Raw genomic sequence first — 17,003 nt, 5'->3', positions numbered from 1 at the left:
CTCATGGGTCCACTTGACTTTAACACACACCTCCTCCCATGGACACCACTCAATCTTTCTCAGGTTGACAAAGTTATAAATAGCAGAGCCAAAATTTAAATGCAAAGCTGAAGTAAAAATCCATCCTGACCCTCCCATCCAACTCCAAAACAGGCGTCCTTTTAACAAATAGAGACAGTGTTTGAGAGTGGAAACAATGAGGGCCAGTTTGATGCTTAGCTGTCATAGGCTACACTTAGAGGTGGGGTGGGTGGTCTTTGGTTGTTCAATGGAGTATAGATGTTTGTCATTGCTTAGGGCATTAGTTATAAGTTATTATTGGTAATGGTCATGAAAAAGCTAAACTTGAAAAGAAAAAAAGGACTATAGATGTATTAGGATAAAAGGGTAGATTATTTAATTTACTCTGAAAAGAAAAAAGGGAGGATATAGATAAGATGCAAAGGTAGATTATTAAATCTATTTTTAAAAAGCAACTACTAGTCTTAAATGTTTTATATTGGACTGGACTTTTGTATATTGTATACAAATTTTGTATGTTGAGATTAATTTTTTTAGAACATACTGTACATACATTTCTTTTTTTTTTCACAAATAAGACTTTGTCACTATTAAAAATCTGTATTTCACACAGATTCTTGGACTGGTGGTTCATATCCATCGGCTCGTTCAACCTTAGCACCTGTCTCATCACCAGTAGTTTTTCCAGAACTACCACCTTCACATGGAGCTCCATGAGTCTTCCCAATTCAAACTTGGGTTTCTTCAGCATTTTTACTTTCCTAACGAAGACATCATGAAGTGGATAAATGGACTGGTAAGCCTTTTCTATGTCTTTCCCAATGCTGTCTGGAATCAGTTTATTAACCACTTCCTTCAAGTCATTTGTCTGCACCTCTCGGGTCATGATCTCCATCATCTTCTTCCGGATCTGGCGGACCTGCTGGTGCTGTGCATATGAGGTCTTGCGGATCTGATTGTTGCGTTTTTTAGTGAAACCAACACAGAAGAGTAGAAGCAAATAACCATCGGTTGTCTTGACATCAACGTGAGCTTCAATCATGGTCTGCCACTTTTTGACCATGGAACACATTTTGTCCCGGGTAAGATCCATGCCGTGGAAGTTAGTCAGACAGTTTTTGCCCTGAACATCCTCAGTGATTAGCTTGAATTTTCTAAATGCAACTTCATCGTTTTGGAGATCAGCAAGGCTCACTTCAAACACAGGACCCTTGAGGCCATCGGATGCAATTTTGGTTCCTTGAGTCCTCGTGACTAGTGTCTTCCCAATGTTTCTAATATTGAACATGGCCGGGGCTTTCACATCATACCAATCTTTTTTCGAAAATGGATCAACCACTTTCTTCTTAGCTCCCTTCTTGCCGCCTTTCGTCAGCCGCTTGTTCTTGCCGACCGCCATGGTGCTGCTCAGGGAGCCAAAAGGGCTGTACATACATTTCTACTCTTGTTCAAGGTATTGTACCTATATAACTCATTTAACAATGTAATGCCAATTTCTAGTCTTTGAAATAATTATTACCAACTGTTTAGGATAATAAGGAAATGCAGGTTTTATACTGGTCACGTGACATTCCTTTACTCATTGCTCACCACACTTGTTCACTCCAAGCAACTGTCAGTCTTGGGTCAGGAAAAGGGGGCAGCTTTTCAGTCTCACTTCCTGTAGCCCTTTCTACCCTATAACTACTCTGGCTGGTAAGTGGAAGGCAAGCTCTGATTCTTACAGATACCACCTCAGCAGCTTTTTTTACCCAATAGATGCCCACACTGTCTTGAAAAAAACACCTAGGAGTCAGAGAAATATATTGCTTGAGAGTACACGCTGCTCTTCTAGAGTTTGGTTCCCAGCACCACAATCAGGCAGCTCACACTGGCCAGTAACTCCAGCCCCAGGGGATCTGACACCTGATTCCTGTAAACACCTGCACTCAGGAGCACATGCCCATGCATAGTTAGACAAATACACATGCAATTCAATTTTTTAAAATATATTTTAAAATCTAAATATATTTTTAAATCTAAAATAAGTAAAGAACCATCTAGTAGTTCTTAATCCACTTATAAGCTCATGAATTTACTTCACTGTATAGTCCAGGTTGGTCTTGAACTTTTGGGTTTAAACACACATCTTCCCTTCCCTCCTAGGCCGACCACAGTCTCTCTGTCTCTGTAACCTCTTTTCCTACATTGCCTACTCCGGGTTTCTTTACACTAGCCTCACTGCTTCCTTGAGACCTTCCAGAGAATGGCAGTGGTAAGGTGAGCTGGGAACTGGAGTAACAGAGAGGAGGGAGGAGAAACACATTCAAACTTGGAAGTTCTCCTAAGGCCAGGAACCTCTTATTTTGGCTTAGTTCTTACAACTCATGAGGTAAGGATAATTACATTTATTTTATAGATAACTGGGGCACAGAATAAGATTGAAGTCATGATTTTTTTTAATCTTTAGTAATTGCTAAGTGTTTAATGAAAAATCTACCCAAGGGCTACAGAGATTGCTCAATGATTCAAAGCATTTGCTGTTCCTGTAGAGGGCTGGAGTTCGCCTCCTGATATGGGTGCCGGGAAGCAAACAATCACCTCTGACTTCAACTCTAGTAAATCTGATACTCTTGTCAGGCATCTGAGAACATTTTTATATATGTGTCTATCCTACATGGACATACACAGACACAGACGGACAGACAGACAGACAGACAGACATACAAACAAAATAAATTTAAAAAAAAACTACCTTCACAACTAACACTACAAAACCATATGGAAACCCAGTACTACAGAACCTTACACAACACACACAGGAATTTAAATGGAGTCACCATATAATGAGGGAGACAAAGCCCCAACTAGACATTGTATGTCATTGAGCAGAACCCCCTCCGGTGCAAGGAATGGGTTACATTTTGAGTCATTAGCCAAATTACCATAGATCCCCTCCCCCAAATACCATAGGTTATTTCCAGGGTTATTGATTAATCTCCACAACCTGGTGGTAAGGCCATATTGCTGAAGACCACTTACTCATGTCATAGAATATGGAAAAACCAAGCTGGCGCCCAACTAGAAGCTTCACTCCCTACTGACTAGCGCTTGTGGTATTGGAAGGTATTCTACACACTACCAGAGGAGAAAAATAACCAAGATCACCCAGCTACAAATCCTGTAACCTATAACAGCATCCTGCCTGCAGGGTATCCTGGTGCAATAGTGACACAAACATTATGGGTATAACCAACCATTTTTTGGTTGGATTTAAGGCCCACTCCATGAAATGGAACTCATACCTGGCACTGCTAAGTAGTCAAGAACCTGAGACTAGTAGGTTAGGGACCTAGAGAAAAACTTATTATTATTATTATGATGATGATGATAAATGAACATAGTAATAAAATGACTCCTAATGACATATTGCTATATCCATAGATCAGTATATCACTCAACTCTCATCAAGGGAAGCTTCTTGATGATGTGGGACTCCCCTCTGTATGCTATGAATATGTTTTATTACCATTGGTTAATAAAGAAGCTGTTTTGGCCTATGGCAGGGCAGAATATAGCAAGGTGGGAAATCCAAGCAGAGATAGAGAAGGAAAGGAGGCAGAGTCAGGAAGATGCCATCTAGCTGCTGAAGGAGAAAGGTGCCAGAACCTTACTGGTAAGCCACAGCTTCATGGTGATACACAGAAAAATAGAAATGGGTTGAATTAAGGTATAAGAGCTAGCTAGAAATACGCCTGAGCCCTCAGCCAAACAGTGTTGTAATTAATTTAACTTCTGCGTGATTATTTGAGAGAGACTTTCAAGCACTCAGTCCCAAATGGAATGTCTTCATTAAACTCCTCCCCTCAGGGCTCAGGAGTCTGAGCAGAAGAGGAAGTGGGAAGGCTGTTAGAGCCGGAGGTGAAGGATGACTCCATGGAAACAGACATCTTCCAGACACAACAGGACTGATGCTCACGAGAGATTACAGCAGCCCATACAAGATCAGTCCATGTCTAAACCAAACACCAGCCATGGGCTATCTGCAATGATAACGAAGGGAAAGTGAAAACCAGTTTTCTCCAATGGTGTGTCCCTGTGCACCAACTACACCTCAGCGCAAACCCCAATGACGACCAGGAGGAGCTGGTCAATGAATCCCCTGTTTGGTGGTCTTTTTATGCTTTCCTATTTTTAATTTTTTAAAATTATTTTTGGGGGTTTTGTTGTTGTTCAGTTTTTCTGAGAGAAAGAGAACATGAAGTTGGGTGGGTAGGGATGTGGGGAGGATCTGGAACACAATAAAAAATATTGCGTAAAATAATCAAGATACCCTCAAAACCACGCTTGAGCCATCGCATCACAGGTTCCCAACCTCACATTTAATTGACAGCAAGCTAAGAATGCATGACTGTTAAACAACTCAGACATTTGCCAGAGTAAAGGATTCAATACAACCCCCCACCCATGACTCTAAAATGGAACCTTTATGTTTTCAACTGAGATTTAATTAGATTCCAGGGATTCCTGGCAATCTCTCAACTCATCATCCAGGACCTACTTTTTGCAAGATAAAAATTCCATCAAGTGGCCCTGCGAGCTGATGCTTATCAGCAGCTTCTCTTCGCCATTAAGGAGGCACCAGGAGGGCTCTGCCAGCGAGAGAATGAGAGGAAAGTAATTGCGCAGTGACCTTACTTAAGAGTACCTTTCCCCAAACTCCGCACTGGGTGGCCCAAACATTTTGAAACCTGTACTTTGAGACCCCCCCTCATATGAGCTGTAGCTCCGGGTCTTTCTCAGCTGCTGGGGTGTCCCCACCCCCCACACCTATCATCTTTATCAGCTTGCCATTTCTTCCTTCTTTTCTGACCTGTTCTTCTCCCCTGAACCCCTGGAACTCTGATTTGCTTTTTCCTGTGTGGAATTTGTGGCCCAAATACCTTAATCAGCTGAAATTTGGTGCTGTGTGAGAGAGGGATACAACCTCTTGCCAGCTCCAGACACACTCCCCGCTACTTTATGAGGATGGGTTGGCTGCTAAGTGTCCGTTAACGAGGGGTGAAAGACCAGTTTCTGTTGTTAGTTGGTTTTCTATGCATATTATATCAGCTCAATAAAGGAGCGCCTTGTGTTGTCTGCTGAGGTTTGGGGTGTAATGGCCAGACTACTTACCCGCTTAACCACCTCCCCAGCCCCCAGTGTCTGTATTCTCAACTTCATTACACTGTAACCTCTTTAAAAACCTTCCCTTCCAGGCTCCCACTCACTCAGGCTCAAAGACTGAGAACGGGAGGAGCTGTGGGTGACTCTTTCACATTCTTCACTTGTGTGTCTGTCTTCTCAACCAGACCGAATTCCTCCAGGGCAGGGACGCTGGAGTCATTTGTCGGATACTCAGGGCCTACCACAGTCTTGTGGTTCATCTGGAACGCTCACTAAATACCCCGGGATTCTTTTCTTGCCAGGGTGGGAAGGTTGAGTGTTGTCCTTTACCAGACAGAGTAACTGCAGGAAATCAAATTATCCTCTCTGGCAGAATAGGCAGACAGAACTGGCTGCATAGCAGGTCAGGGAGCTCCAAACCACAGCAACAACTCCACAGCTGGCTGGAAGTAAGCCCCAGGACCCACACTGAGACCAGATAGGAGGGATACTGTAGCTTGGCCTTCTCACTTTCCAAACATCCGTCTCCTATTGCCTTGAAGATGGAGAAGCACAGCCTGTGGGGTGAGCTTCTGGACGGCAATGGGAAGAGTGCTGGACTCTGCCATGGTGCTGGGTGCCACCACAGTGCCGGACACCGTCACACAGTGCATTTTTCTTGTGATCATGGTGAAAAACTGCGAGCCAAGCATGCTGACCACTTCCGGGGCTGGGTGACAATGACATGTATTTGTTGTTTGGTGTGCCACCATTGTCTCCCTCAGGACATCACTCTTCTGCTAACTTTCTATTCCTTTGAATAAGTCTAAAGGACGCTACATCACTCTGTTGCCAAGGACAATAACCAACACTTATTGAGCAACTGGCTTTTGCCTGACATTGCGCTTAACTAAGTTTGTGAATCCACTTGGGATTCAGGCCAGTGAGCTACCCCATCTCAAGAGAATCCAAGGTGAATAGTAACTACGGAACATTTAAGACTGACTTCTGCCCTTCGTGCAGACCCTCACGCACCTGCAGCCCATAATGCGTCCAAACTAAAAGAAGAGTAAATAATATTTGTTTGTGATTTTTCTTTTCTTTTGAGATGGAGTCTCATTGCACAGCCTTGGCTGGTTTAGAACTCACTCTGTGGTCTAGGCTGACCTCAGACCTACAGAGATCCACCTGCCTTTGCCTCCCAAGTGTGAGATTAAAGGTGTGTGCCTCTACACTGGGTCCTGCGTGCTGTTTTTCATGTCCAAGCAATTAAAAGGTAGACTTTGATGTACTTATTTTACAAGATTGTACTTTTTTAATACAAAAAATTAGCAGGGTGGGTATGTTTTAAATATTCTCTATCTTCCTAAATTCATCCCTGATTTAGGACAACAGCATTCTGTAAGATGATGTGTAACTGGCCAAGAGATTCTTTGGCTCTGTCTTTTGCCATGGAGCTGATGAGCTGCTCGAAACCAAAGGGAATGTCTGGAAACATGAAAGTTTGGTTTTTATTGAATGAGACAACCACCATTGAGTGTCTCTGGGACGCCCCTAGACCATCTTCCATTTTTAAGTGCATTAAATTAAACATTACAATTAAATTACAAGTCCATTACAATTAAACATTTCTTTTGACATTAAAAAAATGTATTTGTATGGGTGTTTTGCCTGCATGTATGTCTAAGCAACATGTTCATCTCTAGTACCAATAGAGGCCAGAAGAGGGTGCCAGATCCCTGAAACAAGACTTAACAGATGGTTGTGAGCCACCATGTGGGTGCTGGGAATTGAACCTGGGTCCTCTGTAAGAGCAGCTGAACTCTTTACTGTTGAGCCATCTCTATAGTCTCTAACCATTTCAATGTAAGATAGACTTCTGCCTTTTGTTAATAGTCTTAGCACCTATCTGACCCTAATGCTTCTGTCCCCAGTTAGCGTAGAATAGGGAATAAACTGCCATGGGGTTGTTTCTCAAGACAGGTTACATGTATAAAAATCATAACCATCTCAACCTCTTCATTTTTATCAGACACGGAGTATAGCAGGGTCACAAGTTTAGGGGATTTATATTATTCTCAAGGGAAGAGGAACTGAAGGGTGCATATTTTCCCAGCTACTTACTGCAAAAGGCAGGAAGCCTTCAAGATTAAATTGGCAGACCGTGCTGGAGTTTGCCCCAAAGGCCATCACAGTCCATCTAGGATGGCCTGGCCTTCCTGGAAAGAGCAGATTGTTTGATGGTCTTGCTCATGGCTCTCGGCCTTCCTTTCGTGCCCTGGAGGGGGAGGTGACTCACATTCAAACGTGTTCCCCACATGTGGACCAGATTAGATGGCTGAGGGGGACTGTGAGGGCCTGCAGACACAGCCTGCCAGTTGGGAGCCGTTTACTAAGTGCCACGCTGAACGCCTTGCGGGGATCTGCATTTAATCCCCACGAGGAAAATCTAATTATGACTGACAGATGAGAAAGCTGGGATGTCTCATCTCCTGCATGCTACGGCAGTTTCATGGAGAGCAAAGGATCAAGTCTCCTGGCACGTCTAAAAACCACTTCACCACACTCGGATCCAGCACGTCTATAAACCACTTCACCACACTCGGATCCAACACGTCTAAAAACCACTTCACCACACTCGGATCCAGCACGTCTATAAACCACTGCACCACACTCGGATCCAGCACGTCTATAAACCACTGCACCACACTCAGATCTAGCACATCTATAAACCACTGCACCACACTCGGATCCAGCACGTCTATAAACCACTGCACCACACTCGGATCCAGCACATCTATAAACCACTGCACCACACTCGGATCCAGCATGTCTATAAACCACTGCACCACACTCGGATCCAGCATGTCTATAAACCACTGCACCACACTCGGATCCAGCACGTCTATAAACCACTGCACCACGCACTCAAGGGAAAGTCTGCATACAGTGTCAGTTTAGAAAGAGTTTTGCGTGAGATTCATTTGCTAACTGTTTCCTCAAAGAGAACATTTTTTATGCGACAGGATTTCATTACATTATCTGCAGGCAATTGTAAAATCTTCACAAATACCTCCACAGGGTATGCTCTTCTTTGGTGGTGGTGGGGGGAGACATGGTTTTATGTACCTCACATTGGCTTCAAACTTGCTATTTAGTGACCTTGAACTTCTGATCTATGTCTGGTTTTGTTTTATTCAAGGCAAAGTTTCTTTCTGTGTTGCCCAGACTACTCTTAAACTCCTAAACAATCCCACCCTCCCAAGTGGCTAGGATAACAAGAATTCTCCTGGTTATATTAGTTCATGTTTACTTACTTTTTTGATGCAAGATATTGAGCAGGGTCTTGCAAATGTTAAATTCATTAAATCCATGCCTGACCACTTGAGCTATGTCCCAGGATCGAATTTTCAAGTGTCCCCCAAAATAATTATTTCAAGGTCACTGTTTGGCTAATGTTTTAATAAAAAATCCTGTACATATATTATATAAAAACCCCAACAAATGCTACATTCAGAATACTGAAAGTAGAAACTGCAAAGCCAAGCAAACAGTACTGCTATTGGTCACTACTCCGGAAACATAGGTTGTCACAGTGCCCCAGGTTAATATGGGAAATTGAGTGCACTCCTCAGTAAATTTTCCTTTCATATATGCGAAGTCCCCCTCTTCCAAACACCAGCTACGCAGTGCCAGGTCCCCAGAGCATGCTAGCTCCTGTTCCATGTGACAATGGTACAGGGAGAAGCTTCTGGGCTGGGGCGCTTGTTAACCTGGTCCTCACTGCTGCATAATCCGTGTAAGGGAAGCACAGAGGTGTGAGCTGAAACTCTCTTGTGACCTGTGCTATTACCTAGAGACAGACCCTTTCCCTGGGTTTACACTCTCTACCTTGTGTTTGTCACTTATGCCTAGAAAAAACAATGATCTAAGCGAAAGGCAGCCACGCACATTTTCCTATACCACCTGCTTGCGTGGCATCCCCTAAGGTAATCACTGACCTGCGGTACAAGCCTATGAAGAATGAAGACCCCGAAGGATTGAAAGTCAAGCTGTGGCAGATTTGCCTTGCTAACAGGCTTCATATTAAAGGATCAACAGGTTCAGATGTAACTCCCAAACTTGCTTTGCAAAGACTGCTCTTAGTAATCAACCAGTTATAAATATATATATATAAAATAAACATATCATATATAAATATATAAGTATACCTGTTAGCTACTTTTCCACAGTGTGGATTTTGATATATATTATAAACAATGATAAGGTAAGCTTCATCTAGCCAATGAAATCCTAAGATTTGGATCCACTTCTCAAAGGTCAAATGGACTCCTGATGAGCACTCCGGTCAATCAACAGCCTAAGCCTCCTGAGGGGAAGCTAGACACCATCCAGAAATCATCTACAGGCTACAAACTGCTCCAAAGCTGATCTACACCAGTGCTTTGCCTGCACATAGGTCTGAGCAGCACATGTCCATGGAAACCAGATGAAGATATCAGATCTCCTGTGCCTGGCATTATAGATGGTTGTGGGTCACAGGTGGGTTCTGGGAATTGAACCTGGTTTCCTCTGCCGAGCAGTCTCTCCAGCCCCTCCCTGAACCGAGCTGTCTCGAGCAGCCCCTTTCCAGCAGGGCACCACTTTGGCTCTTCTGTTTCTTACTGGAGCCTTCAGCAGGAAATAGCTCATCCTTAAGGCACTGTTCCTATGGTCTCAGTACAAGTTTTGAAAAGCTTTTTAATCATGCTAATCTTTTCAATAACTATTGCAAAGAGGATGGTGGTTCATGCCTGTCCTCATCAGTGTTCTGTTGCTATGAAGAGATACCATGACCATGGCAACTCTTATACAAGAAAGCATTTATTTGGGGCTGTCTTCCAGTTTCAGAGGTGTAGTCTGTTATCCTCATGATGGGGAGCATGGTGGCGTGCAGGCAGATATGGTCCTGGATAAGTAGCTGAGAATTCTATATGTGAATTCACAGGCAGCAGGCAGAGAGAGAGAGAGAGAGAGAGAGAGAGAGAGAGAGAGAGAGAGAGAGACAGAGAGAGAGAGAGACAGAGAGAGACAGAGAGAGAGTGAGAGCACCATGCCTGGCTTGGGCTTTTGAAAGTCCACCTCTAGTGACACATTTCTTCCAACAAGGCCACACCTCCCAAACAGTTCACCAACTAGGGACCACACATGTAACTATATGAGCCCCTGAGGGGGGCATTTTCATTCCAGTCTGACCCCCATTCTCCACACTGTGACCCCTGTAGGCTTGTAGCCATATCATAGTGAAAATGCATTCAGTCCAACTTCAAAGTTCCCATAGCCTTTCACAGTCTCAAGACTCCTTAAAAGTCCAAAGTCTTTTCTGAGATGAAAGGCAATCTCTTAACTCTAATCTCCTGAAAAAATCAAAATAAAAAAAGCAGATCACATACTCCCAACACACAATGGCATTGACTATGCATTACCATTCCAAAGGGATGGGCATAGTGAGGAAATACTGGACCAAATCAAGATTAAAAAAACCAATACAGTAAACTTGAAATCCTGTATCTTTCTGTCCGGTTACAAAGAACTTAGATGGTTCTTTTCTTCCAGCTTTGCTGACTGCAACGTATTTCTCTCTTTTGGGCTGGTTCCACATCTGGTCGACACCTCCTCCAGCAAGGGCACACACCTTTTAATCCTTCTAACCCTTCTAATCCTTCCTAAAGAACCCACCACCTGGGGACTACTCGTAAATACATGAGCCTGTGGCAGCCACTCTCGTTCAGACCACATCATAGCTTTTTATAAATGTGGGTTATGAGGATCAAACTGGGGTCGTCAGGGCTACATGGGAACACTTTCACTCTGAGTGATCTTGGTAGTCCTGCATCAATCACTCCTTTCCTGGTTCAAGTGTTTGTTTTTCACATCTTTCTGCTCTCTGCCTTTATTTTTCTCTATAAATCTGCCTAAAAGCAGCAAGTAACAATCATGCCACAGCCCATGTGCTATGCTCTCATGTGGTGTGGGAGGTCCTTCTGTATATGTGTTGCTTTTATTGGCTAATGAATAAAGAAGCTGCTTTGGTCTTTGATAAGGTACAACAGAGAGAGCTAGGTGGGTAAGACTGAACTGAATGCTGGGAGGGAGAAGGCTGAGTCAGTGAGAAGCCATGTAGCCTTGGCCAGAGACAGATGCACCAGAACCTTGCTGGTAAGCCACAGCCATGTAGTGATACACAGATTAATAGAAATGGGTTAACTTAACATATAAGAGTGAGCCAGAAATATGCTTAAGGATTGGCCAAACAGTATTGCAAATAATATAGTTTCTGTGTGATTATTTTGAGTCTGGGCAGCTGGGAATGAACCAGCGGCCTCCGCCAACACTCATGAAATTTATTCAGTCAAATTAATTATCCCATAACTTTTGCATTTGGCTTCAATGAAAATTTCAGGACATGGGAAGAACATTGCTGTATTCTTTGCTAGAATGTCATGCAACTCTTCTTGTTGAGCTTTCAATAAAGTCTTTATTCCTATCTGGAACATCAGAAGTTGTCTCCACTGCCCAGATTCTCTTGGCATTCTTATTTTTCAAACTCCCTCCAGGATTCCCCATTAAGTTCTGCTTACTGTGTCCTAGGGCTTGTTCACAGCTCCAGACGTCATATTTCCCCAGGGAACCAGGTAGGTTTTCACAGGGGTCACCTCTGGTATCAATTTTCCGCATTAATTACTTTTTACCTTACTGTAACCAAACAATTGATAGAAACAGCTTCTTGGAGGAAAGATCTATTTTTGGTCCAGGGGATCTCATTTTTTTTATTGGAAAAGATTTACATAGTCTTAGATCCCTGCTGTTTACCTAGAATGAACCAGGAAGCAAAGGAAACAGGCCATGAACAGGGGCAATGGCTATAACCTCATTGCTCTGTCCCTAGTGAATTACTTCCATCAGGTGGGCCCTACTTCCCAAGGACTCTACAATCTTCAAAATATCACCACAAGCTGGGGACCAAGTGCTCTGAACCTGAGCCTGTCAGAATACCGGATTCTGACCATAACATAATCAAGGGATCGATTGGCCCAAATGGACTGTGCTGACCCAAAATTCATTGAGATACGAAGTACTGAGTAAACACATTCTTCAATTTCTAGGAAACTTTTGTTGTATTGTCAAAGTAGAACAATTAATTCCAAGTCACATGACTTCAGTCAATGTTGTTCATCCTAGAGTGAAATACTAAAAGGTAAAATTTGGTTTTGCCACAACTAAGAAACGCTAAAGAACATAAAATTATATAAGACCTCTTTCCATACTAAATAGAAGGTGTGTGTGTGTGTGTGTGTGTGTGTGTGTGTGTGTGTGTGGTTATTAAATCTTTGATAGAAGCTGGGAAGTGGTGGTGCACACCTTTGATCCCAGCACTCAGGAGGCAGAGAAGCAGATGAATTCCCACCTGGCCTACAGAGCAAGTGCCAGGATAACCAGGGTTACACAGAGAAACCCTGTCTTAAAAATTTAAAAAAGAACAACACCAAAAACTGATCGAGTGGACTGAATGCAAGAGTATAATGAAGGAGAGTGAAAGAATAAGGAGGGTTGCTCCAAGGGCCAAACACCAGGGGTAGAAGCAATCGAAACTTCAGCTGGGTTCGAGAGACTCAGAATAGGGCTTGGGCCTCAACTCCCCACTGGAAATTCTGTAAGGAAATATTCTCATGGTGCTGCAAGTCAGTCTGAGTGGCTGAGAGAATAACAGTGGACAGTGCATGATGGACTCGACAGACAACTCCAGCCCATGCTTCTCCATAGCCATGCTTTCCACAGAAGAGCACCCAAGGTCTCTCCATGGTTCCCGACATCCTCCTTGTTGACTGAGAAATTACCAGGGGATTGAGAACTCTCTGATGGACTTTGGACTGGGAGCTGAAAGCAGTGTGAGACTGTGAACATTAGCTGGGGGTGTTGGAGGAGGGCCCGCTTATTCATCCTGGCTGCCCGGCTAGCTTAGATCCGAAATAATCACACAGAAACTGTATCCATTAAATCACTGCTTGGCCCATTAGCTCTAGCATCTTATTGGCTTTAGTTTAACCCATTTCTAGTAATCTGTATATCACCATGAGGTTGTGGCCTACCAGCAAAGTTTCAGCACATCTATCTCCGGGCAGCTGCTCCATAGCAACTCCCTGACTCCACCCTTCTTTCTCCCCATCTACCTAAGTTCTGCCCTATTAATAGGCCAAGGTAGTTTCTTTATTCATTAACCAATAAAAGCAACACATAGACAAAAGGACCTCCCACACCATGAGGACAGACTCTAAAGTGAGAGCCAATAAAAGAGACTTCCTGGAGCCAGGTGGTGGTAGCACACACCTTTAATCCCAGCATTTGGGAGGCAGAAGCAGGTGTACCTCTGTGAGCTCAAGGCCAGCCTGGGCTATAGAACAAATTCCAGGGTGGCCAGTGCCACACACTGAGAAACCCTATTTCGAAAACAAATAAACAAAAACAAGGGAGAGAGAGACTTCCTCACAGGAGGATCTTCATATCCTCTGATGTCACAGTCTTACCCAAGGACCTGCAGAACCATGAATGGGAAGAAAAGGAAAAATTTGGGTTGACTAAGAATTTACTCACAAAATATCAGTTTTAAACAAGAAGTAATCGGATCTATTTTCAATCAGAAAAGAAGTTTTCTATCAGTAAATAGGAGTCGGGGCTTCTGAGTGAATCCAGTCCAGTCACAGATAAACTGAATGACGTCTTAGCTCCCCTGACATTTGGAATTGTACAAGTTTATTCATGCCCATGTTTACATATTCTGTGGTAAATCAGCTACACACATCCTTTGTCTCACCTTTCGGAATGAGTTATTAAGTTCTCCCGCGCTTACAGGTTCTGTCTTCAGCTCAGGAGGTGGGACTGACCTGTTAGAGGACCACAGTGATGACTCTTCAGCGATCTCCCCCCACCCCCCACCCCTGCGTCTGTCTGCAGTCCCTTCGCCAGGAACACTCACGATGCCCAAATCAACAGAGCAATCCCGCCACCTCCTGCAGAACCTGGCTCAGAAAGACAGGCCTCAGCCAACGAGCCCTTGCCGCTTCCCTGTCCACTTCTAGGCCACCAGCAGCCCTGTGACCCTCTCAGGAGTCATGGGAAGAACTGGCTGCTGTTGGGAGGTGACACTGAAACTCAGAGCCGGCCTTAGGTTGACATTGATACCACACAGGGCAAAGCGAGGCTGGAAATGTCCTAAATCAAAGCAACCCTGGCTCCTTTACCTCTGAGTGGTTCAGAGCTGAATTAGTCAAGGTCTTGTGTTATCTCAGCCACTGGAGTTGTTGTTCCTTTTTAATTCTATGCAGGGGGGAAACCCCCAAATGTTATATTTAGAGAAGGCAGCTTTCTCAGCTCCTACATGTAAACAGATGACCTCACCTCAAAACAGTGACCTCATCCTTCAGTGTTTTGTTCTAGAAAGCTACTCACGGAGGAAAAGTCAATACTGAAATAAAAGAAAGTTCTGGGCTGGGTATGTAACCCAGCCGGTAGACTGATTGCCCAGCCTGCGTCAAGCCTAGGATTGCATGCCCCACACTACATAAACCAGGTATGGTGGCACAGGACAGACGATCCCAGCACTCTGGAGGTGGAGGCGGGAGGATCAGAACTGAAGGTGTCTTCCTTAGCTGCACAGAAAGCTTGAGGACAGGTATGGATACACAGACCCAGTCTAAAGGAAAAGAAGATAAGAAAGGGAGGAGGAAGGGACAGGAGCAGGGCATGAGACTCCTAGCCTGCTACATCTGCATACTTCATATTTATCCTCCAACTGTGGGGTCCCACTTCTAATGACCCCTGGAGCGTAGGTCTATCTTTTCTCTGTTCTCTGTCCCCTTCTTTCTCCCCCAGGGTTAAGTGAGAACAGGAGAAGGAGAAAGCCAGGAGAGAAAGGCAGATCAGCGGGTGGGCGGGCAGCTGCTCTGCGCCTTGCTTTTGTTCAGCTGGGCAGAGCCGTCCTCATTAGCTCTCACAGAAAACCAAGAATGTGTGCTCCTATTATTCAGGAATATGGGGTGACTCCAAGAGAACAATCCATTCCTTAGATTCCACAGCCGGTAGCTCATGCCCAGGTGACGCAAACAGTGCACGCGGCTCAGAACAACCGCTTGCTCTGTCGAGGGTATCTCAGCTGGCAGCTCTGGCCCAGGCTTTTGCTTCATGCCACTCCTGGGCTCTTCCGGTAATCTCTCTGACCAGAGTTCAGAATAAGCCGGTGCCCTTATTAAAGGGCAAGCATTTACGTTATGATGTGGCAGTTAAAAATAAATGCCCAGAGCCGCTGATGCCCCAGCGAGGCTACTCTCCTGGTGGGCAGTACACCTGATAGTCCCCACTGAGGCCGTCTCTCCCACACTTGGATAGTTTCTTGCCTGGTGATGTTTAAAGGCAACCATGATTTTCAGAGGGCCATGTTTCCAGGGTTCACTTCTGTCTTAGTTACTTCTTTTATTGCCGTGATAAGGCACCATGACCAAGGCAACTTATAGAAGGACTTACGGAAGCTTGCAGACCCAGAGGGTGAGTCCATGACCATACTGGTGGGGAGCATGGCATGGGGTTGGCAGGCATGGTGCCAGAGCAGTAGCTGAGAGTTCACATCCTTATGCACAAGAAGGAGGCAGAGAGAGCTAACTAGGAATGGCGTGGGCTTTTGAAACAGCAAAAGCTACCCCCATGACATACTTCCTCCAAGGAGGCCACACCTCCTAAGCCTTCCCAAATAGTTCCACCAACTAGGGACCAAGCATTCAAATATATGAGCCTATGGGAGACATTGTCATTCAACCCCCCACATCCTCTTTTCTGTTTACTCAGGATAAGAGACACATCACACTGGTTGCTGCAGTAGAGGGGGGGGATTGGGATGAGGGCACAGGAACTACCTAGCTTTTATATTTTACTTCATAATACATGTGGGTCCAGGGAAAGCATCTAATTCCTGAAGCATGCATGCAACTGACAAAGCATCATGAGATCAGGAATAGGCTTGGACACAGACCCAGGCTGCTCTGGGGGATATAAGCACTGTGCAAGACTCAGAAAACAGCTGAGAAGGGGGGAATCAGAAAAACTGTCTCCACTGTGATTTGGGGCTGGGGCATGACTGTGTTGATTAATGAAAGATCTGGCTCACATCCATGTTGAAATAATAATGGGCTTGGAATCAGCACCTGACAGAGCTTAGAATGATTCTGGAGAAAGCGCTTGTAGCTGGTACACACTTGTAACCCCAGCACTCAGGAGACAAAGGCGGCAGCTGCTCCTGAGGTCCAGTTGCGCTATACAGCAAGTTCAAGGCCAGTCTGGCTACACTGTAAGACCCTATCTCAAAGAAGACAAGACAAAGCAACTACACACTACATTAAGAAAACAATCACAGGCTAGAATGATGGCTCGGTGGCTAAGAGCACTGGCTGCTATGAAGTCAGGTGCAGTGGCATACTCCTTCTATGCCAGCACTTGGGAGGCAGAGGCAGGTGGGTCTCTGCAAGTTCAAGACCACCCTGGTCTGCATAGTGAGTTCCAGGACAGCCAGGACTGTCTATGCTAGTCTGCTTTTCTACAGGATCTGGGTTCGATTCCCAGCTCCACATGAGCAGCTCACAACCATCTGTTACTCCAGTCCCAGGGGATCTGACGCCCTCTTATGGCCTCCTTAGGCACCAGACATACACATGGTGCAGAGACACAGATGCAAACAAAACTCCCATACACGTAAAATAAAGTAAAAATAAATCTTAAAAAGACAACAGTCCTATTAGAAAATGGACCAAAAGTGTGAAGGATTTATTATGAAA

At 44.5% G+C, this 17,003-nt stretch overlaps 1 protein-coding gene and 1 pseudogene across 2 annotated transcripts in view; both read right to left on the bottom strand.

Moving 5' to 3' along the window:
* Window positions 1-17,003, bottom strand: part of Shroom3 (shroom family member 3) — a 266,607-nt gene that overhangs the window by 184,089 nt on the left and 65,515 nt on the right. The gene's annotated exons all lie outside the window — the stretch shown is intronic.
* On the bottom strand, window positions 627-1,448 carry LOC126506290 (40S ribosomal protein S3a-like; annotated as a pseudogene).

The sequence above is a fragment of the Alexandromys fortis genome, unplaced genomic scaffold (assembly GCF_014885135.2).
Source record: "Alexandromys fortis isolate MF-2015 unplaced genomic scaffold, M_Fortis_MF-2015_v1.1 scaffold_0, whole genome shotgun sequence".
Taxonomy (NCBI): Eukaryota; Metazoa; Chordata; class Mammalia; order Rodentia; family Cricetidae; genus Alexandromys; species Alexandromys fortis.
Note: the sequence above shows the minus strand (reverse complement) of the source record. Positions and strands in the feature narration are given on the sequence as shown.